The sequence below is a fragment of the Rhinatrema bivittatum genome, chromosome 4 (genome assembly GCF_901001135.1).
Source record: "Rhinatrema bivittatum chromosome 4, aRhiBiv1.1, whole genome shotgun sequence".
Classification (NCBI taxonomy): domain Eukaryota; kingdom Metazoa; phylum Chordata; class Amphibia; order Gymnophiona; family Rhinatrematidae; genus Rhinatrema; species Rhinatrema bivittatum.
In genome coordinates this window covers 264,739,263-264,753,956 of record NC_042618.1, presented here as the reverse complement: position 1 = coordinate 264,753,956, position 14,694 = coordinate 264,739,263, and the positions used below count along the sequence as shown (strand labels likewise).

Sequence of the window (14,694 nt, the reverse complement as noted above, 5' to 3'; positions counted from 1 at the left end):
GGCTGCGTCTCCTGTAGCAATGACATAGGGAACAGATTACACATACTTATGTTTCTGTCCCATGGGTGTATGTGCTCAATACATGCAGTTGAACCGGATGGCACGAGGCAGCCCATTCCTGTTTCCCTACACCTTATGTGTGTGGTGTCAGGATTGCTTTGGCACACAGCTGGTGTGTGGCTATTAGGCGTTATAGCACGTGAAGGGCCCCTAAACAGTGAGATGTATGTCAGCTCTGTGTATGCGGTTGGTGCATTACACCACTGTCCTGACATCCCTGTGTTTAAATCATATGCAGTATGCACTCCAGTCATTGTGTACTGACATATGTGCTCAGGTACACCTTCTCTGTCGGTATGCCTACCCAACAACATACATGGTGTCAACTGGCTGCCCCTCAATGTGCACAACTGAGTAGAGATGTTCATGCAAGGTCTCAGGAACGTCAGGGGCTCACTAACACCTGTGGATGTGAGCTGCTCTTACATGACAAGTCTCAATTCATCTTGCACACTGCCAGTAGCCATGGCTACACCCAATATGTGTGGGCTGTCCACCTGTGCAGTGAGGTGAGCAAGCCATGCCACATACAAGGCGTACTGCATAGTTTGTGCTTGGCAGCCAATAGTACATGGTTGGGTGCCTGAGCCATTACACCACTTTCAGTAACACAATGTCCCACTCAGGTCTGTTGTGATGGGGACCTGTGACTCCATCACAACAGGCGTCTACATCACCTTTGTGTGCCATTACAGAGATGACCCTTGCAAATATGTTATATGTATGTTAACGTGGATCTTACCTACAAGCCAACCATCGCCATACAGGCCATCTTCGAATTTGCAAAACAGAGCTGATTGCCTGAGTACGAAGGCATCGTGCGCTGACCCCGGGAATCTGGACATCACCGAGAGGATCCGCATTCCAGCATCACACACCACTTGCACGTTGAGGGAGTGGAACTGCTTCCTGTTGCGGTAGGCTGCCTCCATCTCACGGGGTGGAACGATGGCCACATGGGTGCAGTCAATAGCTCCAATGACATTCGGAAAGCGGGGCAACGGCATAGAAACCACGCTTGAGGTCCATCAGGTCCTGTCTGTTGCGTGGGAATGCTATGTAGCGAGGCATGCGGTCCATAACAGCTGCAATGACCTGGTGCAGACACCGGGAAAAGGTGCTCTGTGACATGCCACCCACAACAGCTACCGTGGATTGGAAGGAGCCACTTGCTGTGAAATGCAGGGTGGCCAAGAGTTTGGTCAGGCCGGGGATGGCACGGCTCCTTCGGGTTCGGGCCTCAAGGGCACCTCATATGTCTCCATATAGTTCCATGATGGCACGAGTGCTGAGGCGATATCTGCTGATGACTACATCCTCTGGCATTCCCAGCAATGAGGTTCGTGGCAGATAGATCCGCTGCCTGTAACGATGGCGACGTCGACCAACATCCTGGCGTCTGCGTCTGCGTTGGGCCTGGTCAGCCATGGCGTGCACCTGCCCCATACACTGTGAATGTGTGGAGCAGATTCACCTACTAAGAACAGGCCTTTTTATTGGCCAGCTCTACATTTGTAGGTCTATGGGGATTGGTTTGGCAAATTTTCGTTCAACTCGCTATTAGCGCGCTGCGCGCCACAATAGACTGTATCGCATTTGAAAGGGTTGTAGTTATTGGCCGCGTTAGGAGCCGCGCTAACACCGCCGCGGGTTTCACGCCACGCGATACGTCCGCGCTAACACCGCCGCGGGTTTCGCGCCACGCGATACGTCCTCCCTACTTTACATTTGCCCCGCCCCAACTGCTTGTTATCGCGGTTCGCGAATTTATCGCAGGCGGTACAGCCGTATCGCGCGCGGTAACTCTTTGGAAAATGAGGCCCTAAGTAAATTAAAAGGAAATTGATGCACCATATCGATGTGTAAGACATAAAATTTGACAATAACATGACTATTTCATCTGTGTATTAACATAAATAATCAAGTAAACCGGTGGAAAAATGTAAGATCCATGAAAAAATATGTATATTGTAAAAAATTATTTATATAACTTGCTTCACTATTTGTAAAGCATTAAAAATGTTTATAAAAAACTTGTAATGTGTGAATAACTTGCGTCACTTATTTGGAAGCATTGAAAATATAATAAGAAAAATACAGAGGATTAATATCAGGTGCAGTGCTATAAAAATCACAGCGGCGGGAGACGGCTCTGTGTCATCCGCTTCCAACTCAAATGGCATTGACTTACAGTGCATTATAAAAAAGGAAAATGTCCTTAGCTCTACATGTAAGGACCTCTATATACTAAATCGACTCATAAACTGTGGTTTAAAAGTATAACGAAAATTTTAATAAAGCTGATTGTGCTTCACTAGCTATAAAAAATATTTTTAAAGGTCATACTATAGCAAGCAACTTAGTTTAAATATTTTGAAGAAAATGCGTTTACCTTAGAGTCCACTTCTGAATATGGGTCTCCACTTGTGATAACAAACATTGAAGCTACTATCACTTGGACGCCTTTAAAGAAAATTTGGCGCCAAAATGGAGCTGTCAATCAAATTGCCAATTTTTTACAATATACATATTTTTTCATGGATCTTACATTTTTCCACTGGTTTACTTGATTATTTACGTTAATACACAGATGAAATAGTCATGTATAGTCAAATTTTATGTCTTACACATCGATCTGGTGCATCAATTTCCTTTTAATTTATTTAGCGGCAATACTGTAAGGTATGCCGTGTCAATTGGAGCTTTTCTAATTCTCTGTGTTAGAATGCATATTACACTTTTGACAAAAGATAGCATTTAAGTTAAACACAATGGGCTAGATTTTAAAAGCCCTGCGCGCATAAATCCTGCTTAAGCAGGCGTAACTTGCCCAATGTAGAACATACTGATGGAAAAAATACCAGAGGCCTCAAAATGAATTAAGGCTCTGAAGAAAGAAGAAGCAGCTATGGTGAACTATGGCCTAGTTTTGCAAAGCAACATATGAACTATGGCCTAGTTTTGCAAAGTAACACACACATTAGCAGAATCCAGGTGAAACGTCAACAAGTAAGTCACAGGATGAGCATGAGATAACAAGATGAAGGATCTGAGAAAGGGTATCTGTGAAGATAACAGATCTGAGAAAGGGTATCTGTGAAGAAAGTTTGTGCATATGAAGTAAGATAAGATCAAACGGGAACAAAGAGTAGCTGCATTTAGCAGCAAGGTTAACTGAAATCTTGTGGTTTGGAACAAATAGTAGTTATCAATTAGCTTACAGAAAATGTATATAAAAAGAGCATGCAAAAAGAAAAAAAACAAGCAAACGTTCCAGACCTCGATGTGCTATGTACATGTTGTAAGTATACCTTTGCTTCCTAAGTATACCTTTGCTTATACTCAGTATAATAAATATATTATTGTGTGATTTAAGACTTGGTCAGAGTTGTTATTACAAACAATTGGTGGAAAGAATGCGGGCATTCGTCACATGTTTGCGGAAGCAACTCTGATTATTTCTTGGGAAGAGTAGAAGATTCACGTTCGTTTGGTGATTCCCTAGGGCTCAGATTGATCAACTGCAGCCCAGGAGTAATCGGTAATTAAAGCCAAAAGTCCTGTGTGAATCGTGGTGATAGTTTTGAGAAAAGGCGCCTGAGGTTTTAACACTGCAGCAATTGTTGTTTTTCTTGTATTTACTGTGTGGGTTAATATTAGCGTGTATATATTTTGTGTTCTTATTTTGTCTCGGTTACTATATACAGTTATATGTGCGTAGCCTAAGTAAACGACAGTTTAAAATGGTTAAAACACACCCAACCCCTAAAAGGGTCCCAGAAGGACAATTAGGACAGCCTAACACGTTACATACATTATATGTTAACAGTGATGATACATGTACGGCTGTCCAGCATGTAATTAATTTATTTCCATTTGATAAAGACCTTATTAAGAAAACAAATGACAAATGGGGTAAATACTCTGCTAAAGATTCCTTTCTTTCCTGGCCCATGGAAGGATCTTTGAAACTTAGTCATCTATTGCCATTGTTAACATTCCTACAAGATAATAAAAAGAAAAATAGTCTAGAGAAACATCTGCATGTGTGGAATTTATTTTCAGTGACAGGTGACTTATATACAGCTGATAAAGAAATAAAAAAGAAAAATAAGGTTATAGGTGAAATAGGATCAAAATCCCTAAATCCGCCCCCATATGTGACTACATGTCCCCTGCTGGAAGACAGTGATCACGAAATTTTAATGCCCATGCCCATACCAGCAGGCTATGGTCCGTTAAAAGGTCCTGTACAAAAGCCTAAACCCTTATATCCGGATTTGGAACAAGCAGCTAAATTTGAACGGGAAACTGCTGAGTTTTTCCCTGGAACAGATAATTTTAAAATTAAGGGATTAGTGCACCTGACACCTGCCAATGGCAAGGACTGTCAGCAATTACGGGCTGATGTGTTATCAGGTGCCCCCCAGAGTCCTTTATCAGAAAAGGCTCGAAAAGAGGAAGGGTCATCCTTGACACCAGAGATAATTAAAGAAAGGATTAAAACGATTGAGGAAGGTTCATATGGGGCTCCATGGTGGACCACTGTTAAGACAGGATTAAGCAATGCAAATATAAACATTCCTTGCCACCCAGAAGGGCCAGTAAATGAAGCACAGCTTGCAGAAATAAGGGAATTAATCAGCAAATATTGTAAGGAGTCAGAAGATTGGGAATATATTCAGAAAGGTCTAGACATATGGTTAAAATGTATACAAGATTTAAACTCGCCACCCTTTAAGGGAATAAGAAACAAGAAAGATAATTTGGAGTGTCCTATCTTTCTAAGAGATAATGGGCAACAGCCACCCACTGCAGCCTATAAACCATATACACCAGTAGATATTAGTACAATTATACAAAAATTGCCTAGTATACATAAAGGAGCAAGGCTCTGGCTCGAGGCAATAGATACTAATACGGCCGGAACACATTTAGCCATAGGGGATTTTAAGGCGCTATGTGCAGCTTGCGGCATTAGTTTACCGCAACTATCAGCAGTAAGCGCACGTCCACGACTTATAACTCATATTGCTGATGGACTTCCTTTTCAGGGACAGGACAGGATAGATTTGGTAAATGCTTTAAATGTCCTGTATCCTACCAGCATAGATTTTACAGCCATCACCGCAGCCAAGTGGGATGGCTTAACTGATTTTTGCAATGCACTTGACAAAATGTATGGACATGTATAAGGCACAAACCGGGCAGGATGCTGATATACAGCCAAACATCCCTGTATTTTTACATTTATTCTATGCTACTTTGCCTGCAAATATGCAGACTAATTTGAATAATGTTGTGGCACTTTCAACCAAAACATGGCCAGAGGTGAGAAACACTTTAATGCATTTCGCCTCAGTGCATTGCAAAATGATAAGAACTTCTAATAAAGAGCAACAGAAAATTGGCTAGCAAATTAATGACATTACAGATAGCGGACTTAGAGGAGAAAAGAATATGAAAACACAAAGAAATCAGGATACAGTAACCTACAAGGCAGTGATATACAGGATGTTATGTGATACCAGGCGTCCACCGCGTACCCCGTATGAAGGAATATATCAGGGAGCATATCCCTCCTATATCCCCCGAGGTCGAGGATGAGAAGGGGAAGGGGAGGAAGAGGTTTTGCACAAGGGATAAATGAATAGACCGTCCCCTGATAGAAGAGCTCATGTGCAGTGTTGGAATTGCCAGTCATTTGGACACTATGCAAACTGAATGCAGGCGATCAGGAGTCCCTGATCACAACTAACACACAACATTTTTACAGGACACCGCCGCCGCTTAACCAACATTGCAGACCACCGCCGCCGTTATCTGCACCAGATCAGTTACAGGCTGGCCAACAGCCCTCACAATTCCCGGTGTGGGGCCAAGGTAATATTGACAGACTTCGGGGAATGAAGGAATTATGCAGGGTGATACTGTATTTTTACAGAATCAGAGCCGTTTGTGCAATTATTAGTAGGTCCTCAGCAGGTTCCAATGCAATTTTTGATTGATACAGGCGCTACATCATCTGTTATTTGTGTTTAAACCAAGCGCTGTAAAAAGATCCATTGAAACAAATATCACTATTGGCTTTGATGGCAAGCCAGTAAAAAACATTTAACTGAATTAACCCCAGTAGTAATTGACACTACACAAGGTAAAAGAGAAGCTTCAGTTAAATTCTTAATTGCTGAACATTGCCCTGTAAATTTACTAGGACGAGACCTTACTTACTCAATTTGGATTAACTCTCACCTTTTAAAATCCCAGCATCTAAAAGCCTCCTTTCATTACTCACTTCAATAGGAAGTGAGGAGGAGAATGAAATCCCGGATGAATGGAAATGGGATCAACTACCTTTAGATTTATGGAGCACAGAAGAGGCTCCTTATGGTAGAGCAAAACAGCTCCGGCTTATCGAATTAAAACAGTACCATATGAGCTGGGACCAAATGTGAGCCCTTATCCAGTAAAAGAAAAATTAATGGAACCTACTATGAAACATATTGCTAGATTGTTAAAACATGGTATTATTGAAGAATCACAGTCACCCTATAATACTCCTTTATTCCCTGTGCCAAAAGGAGAAAATGATGTCAGAATTGTTCATGCTTTACGTGCATTGAATGATATAGTGATTCCACAATATCCAGTTTGTGCTAATCCTCTGACATTATTACAAACACAGCCCATATATAAGTTTCAACTCTGTCATTGATTTATCTAATGCATTCTTTGCAATTCCTCTACATACTGCTTCTCGTGATCTAACATCTTTTGTATTAGGCACAAAGCTTATCGGTGGACGCATGCCCCAAGGTTTTACGGATAGCCCGGACTGTATTGTCAAAACAATTGAACAATGGATCTAGAGCAGTTCAGAGGTATTTTACCTAAATCAGTATCTTTATTTTACATTATGTTGATGACATATTGCTTTCTGCTGAAACTAAAATAGAATGTTGTGAATGGACATTTAAATTATTACAAAGGCTTGGTGAGGCAGGATATAAATGTAATCAAACAGAAATGTGTATTAGCTAAGACTCAAGTAAATTTTCTAGGTCAAATAATATCCTCAGCTACTAAACACATAACAAAGGACCTATTGTTAGAACTACAGAAACAGGAGTTTCCCCAGAATTTAAAGCAATACGAGGTTTATTGGAACTTTTAATTTACTGTCGACAATGGATACCAAGTTATTCAGCGCGCATTTCTCCTCTACTGAGGCACTATACAGGTACGGCTGGTACTGGGTCTAATGCGCAAATAAATGACTGAAGATGACGAAATGGTAATACAAGATGTATTACAGACTTTACTACAGGCTGACCTTAGGTACTGTAGACCCCAGGCTGAAAGTGCATATATGGGTCCGAGACATGGGAAACACAATGGGCTGCTTTTGTAAATCAAGAAGATACACCCGAAACAAGCAGTGGCATTTCTATCTGGATCCTATAGTCCAGTGGAAATGGCTCTACCTGAAATCTCCAAAGTTATTAACTGCTATTGTCGCCGCTATTGGTAAATGGCGAGCTATGATGCCATATAGCTCGTTAATTTTACACTGCGTCTCATTCAATACATCATTTGCTAACGACTAGTCAGGCTGCATTGACAGCAACCAGATTTGGTAATATTCAAACCAATATTGACTGGCCAAGATATAGTAACAGCACCTCTCACGAAAGCTCAGAATAAGTTATTAGATTGTTTTTTTCCTAGTAATGTACAGAGACAAATTGAAAGAAAAGACATCCCGGACCTTTTACTGACCCAGTTTGATCCCCTTGACAAGGGACTAATATGGTTTACAGATGGGGCACAGAAAGACCAGCAAGCGGCGTTTGCAGCATTAAGTGTTACACCCAGTTTAGATATTATTACCAAAATACAGTATCAAACAGGGAAAGGTGTAACAGCACAAGAAGCTGAACTCCTTGCTGTAATAGCAGCTTTGAAATCTTCAGGAATGAAAGAGCACTGCACGATCTATACTGATAGTTCATATGTAGTTAGTTCTCTACAATACCATTTATTGAAATGGAAAAGAAGGGGAATGATTACTGCAACAGGTCAGCCCTTACAACATATCAACAACTGGAAACAAATACTGAACTTATTATCAAAAAGGGAAGGGGTTGGTTCTAAAACTGCTATAGTATGGACGCCAGCACATACTGGACACATGAGCTTTGAGGCACAAGGAAATGACCTAGCAGATAAAGCTGCTACAGAAGTGCTTACCGTGAAACTAATGACTATGCAAACACGGTTTAGCTCAGAATTAATGCATACTCCATATCCCATGCCACTTGACATATTCCATGAACAACCTAGTGGTGAGGAATTACAGAAATGGGTGACAATTGGATGTTATCAAAAAGGGAAAGAATGGCTCCACCCTAATGGAAAAAAATGTTTGACAACATCAGAAGTGTTGCGATACTTCTTTGCATGGCATGCAACCATGCATCTGTCTGCCACTGCACTATTAGCAGGCATACAAAGTAATCATTGGAACCAGAATCTTTATGCTTTAGCTGTACAGATAATTCATAACTGTTTAGTCTGTTCTACTCATATAGCTCGTCGAGGCCCAGCTGTGAGTCCTGGTAACTTGCCTATCCCCCAGGGACCAGGTTTGGAATGGCACATTGATTACACTGATATGATTGAAGCAGTTAAAGGAAAACGGTATGTATTGGTATGGGTGGATAGCTTTTCACATTGGATAGAAGCTTTCCCATGTACAAAAGAAACAGCTCATGTAGTTATTGATACCTTTTTACATAGAATTTTACTAGCCCATGGATGTCCGATCAAAATTGTATCTGATAATGGGACACACTTTAATAATCAAATTATGAATGAATTACAAGAGATCTGTAATATTATCCATCGACGTGTGTCAGTCTATAAGCCAACCTCGAATGGTTTGGTAGAACGATATAACGGAATATTGAAAACCAAATTGAGGGTATTGCTAGCAGCATTAAATAAAAACAAAACAAATAAATTATATACCTGGTTGGATGTATTACCATTGGCCTTAATGAATATACGGAATACGCCAGGTACAATCCATGAGATTACTCCATTTCAATTACAGACAGGACGGATTATGAATCCGGTGAGAATAAGACAAACTGATACTCAAGTAGAGTATTGGAAAAAGTTCAGCCCCTAGTAGCCATGGCAGCAGATCTAATACAGACTGAATCGAAAAAGGTTCCTAAACAATCTTTTTGCGCTTCCTTTTCAGTAGGTGATCAAGTACTACGAAAGAATTACACCCACAAGACTTGGAAGGATCCGATATACGTTGGACCTTTCACTATCACAGACCTCAGCCATACTGCTGCTAAACTATCTGAACATTCCACTTGGGTACATTTGTCGGATATACGGACATTTAATCCGATACTATAATTGGACTGTTGCATTATCTTTTTCTCTCTGAAGTAGACTGACGACTGCAGGAAAATGAAAATGTTATGTTTACTAACCTGTTTATATGTACTAACGTATACATGGCCACTTGTTACTTCTTTCCCTCTCCAACAGGCCCCTGTTTCAGGATTAACAAATTTGTGGGTACAGACAATACAAGAATTAGTAAAGGCTCTTCCAGCAGATATTACGGATTGTATCGTCTGCACTCCACATCAAAAAGCCCATTCACATGTCCCAGCCATTTCCTTTCCAGTTCCATTACACCATATTTTAGGATTTAAAGATAATGGACAACACAATATGACCATAGATCCATTAGCAGGACAAACATGGACACAATATTTGGGTAATGCCAAACCTCCCCCACTTACAGCCGATTTACCAAAAAATGGTTTTCTTTGCCTTAGTAATGTTACTTCCCCGAACCCTATTCCTTGCAACTATACTTACTCCACATACAATACAACATGGATTATTCGTAAGGGAACCATCTTACCCAGCACTCCTTTCACTGACATTGTAATAAGCTGTAATTGCACATTTTCACATATTACTGCATCTCCTCCACCAGGTTGCCTCCCATGTATAGCAAATCTGTCCAAGATTGTACATGTAGCCACCGACACCCAATACATACGCACTTTCAATTCCACATACACTGTCTGTCCACGTCTGTGTGACCTTTTCAACATAGCAGACAATAACTGTTCATCTGAAAATGACTTATCTTTGGTTCCTTGTAGTGTATTAGGAAAATATAAATCTCCTTTTGTTTATGGCCCTTATGACAATAGCAATGATACCGTAATACAAAACTTTGCAAATCTTTATGTTGGACATTATTGGTTGTGTGATGGAATAGTCTTCCTCAAACTCCCTGCATACTATGAATTTTGTGTGTTAGTTACATTTAACTATTTTTCTCGAATTATTCCATTAAATCACCCTATGCATACCCGCTCCCGAAGGAGTGTTCCCTCAGCTGTCCCTGAAGATCAAGCAATCCAACTCTCGTTGGATTATATTAACTCAACCTACCCTTTAACTAAAACTAGATTAGATGCATTAAGCTATACCTCATGGTTACCATTTGCCCAACCTGCAGTTGCAGCTGAATTGGGAATGGCCATTCGGCGACTACAATCTGTCCTCCATGTAGTCACGCATGAATTAGAGATTGCCCTTAAAGCCCTTCAAGACACCGTAGATGAATTAACTACTGTTTCTACATATAATCGACACGGTCTGGACTATATATTGGCTGCCCAAGGCGGATTGTGTACAGTACTTAATAGCTCTGAATGTTGTACAGTAGTGGTCAATCGCTCTCATATAGTTTACAACGCAATGCAAAAGATACAAGAACTGGCTAGACTTCAAGTTAGCGATTTTAAGGGAGGAATCTCAGTAACTTGGTGGGATTCCATAACTTCCTGGTTTGCTAACTTATCTAGTCATTTGAAGGGGATAGTAGGAGTTTTGTTCGGATTACTAGTTTTAGGCATAATATTATGTTTTTGTATTCCATGTATTTGTTCAGTATTACAATATTGTCGACCAAAGATGCCAACACCAAAACCAGTAACCAATATGATAGCATATAGCAATATAAACTTGAGGACTACTAGAATGATCCAAACCACAATCAGTACAGATGATAGCTGGGAAACGGAAAGTGAGAGCAGTTAAAAGGGAGGTCCTAGGGAGGTGTCCACAGATACAAAGAAGAAAACCCTAGTCTCTATGCTGTTCCCCTGTGTGAAGAATGAAGACACCTAATGTGAGCCAGAGTCAATCTGGCTCAAGGGAGGATTGTAGAACATACTGATGGAAAAAATACCAGAGGCCTCAAAATGAATTAAGGCTCTGAAGAAAGAAGAAGCAGCTATGGTGAACTATGGCTAGTTTGCAAAGCAACATATGAACTATGGCCTAGTTTTGCAAAGTAACACACACATTAGCAGAATCCAGGTGAAACGTCAACAAGTAAGTCACAGGATGAGCATGAGATAACAAGATGAAGGATCTGAGAAAGGGTATCTGTGAAGATAACAGATCTGAGAAAGGGTATCTGTGAAGAAAGTTTGTGCATATGAAGTAAGATAAGATCAAACGGGAACAAAGAGTAGCTGCATTTAGCAGCAAGGTTAACTGAAATCTTGTGGTTTGGAACAAATAGTAGTTATCAATTAGCTTACAGAAAATGTATATAAAAAGAGCTTGCAAAAAGAAAAAAAAACAAGCAAACGTTCCAGACCTCGATGTGCTATGTACATGTTGTAAGTATACCTTTGCTTCCTAAGTATACCTTTGCTATACTCAGTATAATAAATATATTATTGTGTGATTTAAGACTTGTCAGAGTTGTTATTACAAACACCAACAAAGGTAGGGGGGGGATTTAGGTAGGGCCGGGGGGGTGGGTTAGGTAGGGGAAGGGAGGGGAAGGTGGGGGGGACGCGGAAGGAAAGTTCCCTCCGAGGCTGCTCCGATTTCGGAGCGGCTTGAAGGGAATGGAGGCAGGCTGCGCGGCTCAGCGCGCGCAGGCTGCCGATTTTGTGCAGCCTTGCGTGCGCCGACCCCGGATTTTATAAGATACATGTGGCTACACGTGTATCTTATAAAATCCGGCGTACTTTTGTTCGCGCCGGTTTGCACGAACAAAGTACACTACTGCGTACTTTTTAAAGATCTACCTCAGCTTGTTTTATTAATTTAATACAGTATATTTCTATTAACCGTGAAGATTTTTCAAAATTTTTAAAATTGTTTTATTCCATATGTCACCATTTCTGAATATTGTCAGAAACGTTTTATACACATTTTTAATTTTTGTATTTATTAACCTCTCAACTTTGTATTTATTGTTTTTAAAAATTTATTTATTGTAACAATGCTTTATATGATTTGAATTTTTAGCCCCTGAGGCAGCCATCATAAACGGCGAAACTCGGCCAGAGTCGGGCTATATCATTCTTTTACGTCTCCACTTCAATAAGGAATTGAAAAAGACTAAAGGCATCTATCTCTTTTGTATTTCCTAAAAATGATATAGAGAACATTTATGCTTGGGTCAAAAAAAATGTGATTGCCGCCTTGATTTTCAAAAACCTTTCCACCCCTGATATTGTACATTACTACTGTCAGTTCTTATTTAGTTCTACCAGAAGTGATCTTCTTCACTAGCAACAATGATGGACAGGTAAAACAAATTGAAATAATAAATCTCTTTCATCACCAAATATAAAATTCAACTTTATTCTGACCTGGAAGAATTATTTAAAAAACTGTGCTTAAAATAATATTTCCATAAGAAATAGAGCAATCCTGTTGCAGTGGATTACAGATGTAAAGAGAAAAACACATATTTTATCCCATCAAGTGAGTATAACAATATAATAGGCAACTATGTAAATTTACAGATTAGAATCAAACAGAATAAATACTATAACTGTTATGCACAAAAAATACTGCAATAACATAATCTACAAGGAACTGACCCAATACCTCAGTGACAGTGCTGTGTATTGCTGTTTGGGAGTCCTTGGTTTTATTTCTGAATCCAACTTTTGCTTCTTGGGTCAGAGCTGGAGAAGCATCATCACAGCCCCTGTGATGAGAGAGGAAGTTACAGTCATTGTGTGCACTAGGTTTTGGAGGGAAATGTAGTCTATGGTCCCTGGTTGAAGACTGTGAAGGCTGAATTAGGTGGGAGGGTAAGGAATGTGAAAGGCAAATTGATTGTGAATGAAAACCTTTGGCACCATAGACCTTTTGGGGACTGGTTCTGACTAAGCTGGAAGCTCAAAGACGTATAAGACACCTCTGATTTAATTAAACAAATGATCTACAAAATAATTTGAATATTATTATTAAGCCCTACAGACAAAGGGCACTGATGATTATTGACACTAAAGGGGCGGATTTTAAAAGGGCCGCGCGCGTAAATCCTTCCAGATTTACGCGCGCAGGGCCCTCGCACGCCGGCGCGCCTATTTTGCATAGGCCGCTGGCGAGCGTAAAGCCCCGGGACGCGCGTAAGTCCCGGGGCTTTCGAAAAGGGGCGGGAGGGGGTGTGTCCAGGGCGTCCCGCGGCGTTTCGGGGGCAGGCCCAGGGGCATGGTTGAGGCCTCCGGACCAGCCCCCAGGACGGAGCGGGGCTGCCGGCGACACGCGCAAAGTTACGCCTGCTGAAAGCAGGCGTAACTTTGCCGACAAAGGTAAGGGGGGGGGTTTAGATTGGGCCGGGGGGGTGGGTTAGGTAGAGGAAGGGAGGGGAAGGTGGGGGGAGGGCGAAGAAAAGTTCCCTCTGAGGCCGTTCCGAAATCGGAGCGGCCTCAGAGGGAACAGGCAGCGCGCGCTGGGCTCGGCGCGTGCAGGTTGCACAAATGTGCACCCCCTTGCGCGCGCCGACCCCGGATTTTATAAGATACGCGCGGCTACGCGCGTATCTTATAAATCCAGCGTACTTTTGTTCACGCCTGCTGCGCGAACAAAAGTACGCGCTCGCGTATCTTTTGAAGATCTACCTCAAAGTGTTTATATTAGGTTAAAGGGACTTTTCAAACAACACATCCCAAATTTAATCATTTTTCTATAATGAATACATTTCCCAAAATGTATTTGTCCTGCATGTGTGACCTGACTGGACTGTAAGCTCCAGAGAGCAGGGACTTTTTCTTATGTATATCTATACAGCAGCATTACACATGTCTAGTACTGCTATACAAATGATACATAATAGTAGTAGTAATAAAAAGAACCCCTACTGGAGTATACAAAATAACTAAAAACTTCTATCGATTCATTTTTTATTAATATAATCTCAATTGGAAAACTTAGCTCATCTTTACGCTGGAACTGTCTTCTTGCTACCCAACTTTACAAACCTGGAAATCTTGAAAGATCAAATATTTCAGGTATTGGTGCCTCTAAATGATATAAAAATATAAAAGTAAAAATATAAAACTATAAATAAAATGGAGTATTATGCAGTAAACATTTAAACAGAGAGGTTCCATTAAAAGCAAACATAGTTCATATGCCTATATGTAAAAAATCACCAAAGCTAATGATTTCCGAATTATCCCAAACAACTGAAAAGCAGGTTGTTAAAACAAGCAAAAACGACACTTTGAAATGTCTGTATGCCAATGCCAGAAGTCTAAGAAGTAA

The 14,694-nt window shown here is 40.8% G+C and overlaps 1 protein-coding gene across 1 annotated transcript in view; it reads right to left on the bottom strand.

Moving 5' to 3' along the window:
* A4GALT (alpha 1,4-galactosyltransferase (P blood group)) overlaps window positions 1-14,452 on the bottom strand; it is a 30,617-nt gene extending 16,165 nt beyond the window's left edge. The window contains exons 1-2 of the mRNA XM_029600106.1: window positions 14,409-14,452; window positions 13,027-13,129 (exon numbers count right to left, since the gene is read on the bottom strand). The gene's annotated coding sequence lies outside the window, so the exon portion shown is untranslated. The remainder of the gene's footprint in view (window positions 1-13,026; window positions 13,130-14,408) is intronic.
* Between the last annotated feature and the right edge of the window lie 242 nt (window positions 14,453-14,694).